Genomic DNA, 884 nt, shown 5'->3' with positions numbered 1-884 from the left:
CATCTTGTGAGTGGATGCAACAGGAATGACTGTCAGATGTGGAACTCTTCCTATTGTATGTATGTATGTATGTATGTATGTATGTATGTATGTATGTATGTATGTATGTATATATATATATACTATATTACTTTCTGCCTGTTATCTTCCTTTTGTTCCAATAACATTCCTTTCATACCTGACTGTCCAACTTCTTGAACTACCCCTTGAAAATAATTCCATCTAGAGATCCCCCCCCCCAAAAAAAAACTTAAGTAACCAATAAACTTCCTGAAAGAAAGAGACTTCCTTAATGCGAAGTTAAGCATCATTTCTTTGATGAATGGGTTAGAAAAACGAGCGGATTTGCAAAGCAAAATCTCGCCATATTTTATCTTAAAACTTCTCCAGATTCATGAGCGATTTCCCTCATCCCGATCAACGGCCGGAGAGACAACGGCCTTCCTTCCTATTTCCCTTCCTCCTTATTTTTCCTCCTCCTCCTCCTGCTCCTCTTCCTAATCATCCTCCTCCTGCTACTACTCATCCGCCTACTCCTTTTCCTCCTACTCCTTCTCCTGCTGCTACTCCTACTCATCCCTCTCCTCCTCTTCTTCTTCCTGCTAATCCTACTCCTTCTCCTGCTGTTACTCCTACTCCCCCTCCTGCTACTCCTACTCATCCCTCTCCTCCTACTCTTTCTCCTGCTACTCCTACTCCTCATGCTCCTTCTCCTGCTGCTACTCCTGTTGCTCCTATTCCCCCTCCTGATACTCCTACTCATCCCTCTCCTCCTACTCTTCCTCCTGCTAATCCTACTCCTCCCTTCCTTCTTCTACTCCTACTTCTCCTCTTCCTCCTGCTACTCCTTGTCCTACTCCTCGTCCACCCCCTCCTACTCCTGC

This window comes from Macrobrachium rosenbergii, chromosome 16, assembly GCF_040412425.1.
Source record: "Macrobrachium rosenbergii isolate ZJJX-2024 chromosome 16, ASM4041242v1, whole genome shotgun sequence".
Classification (NCBI taxonomy): Eukaryota; Metazoa; Arthropoda; class Malacostraca; order Decapoda; family Palaemonidae; genus Macrobrachium; species Macrobrachium rosenbergii.
The sequence above is the reverse complement of the archived record's forward strand: the minus strand, read 5'-3'. Positions refer to the sequence as shown.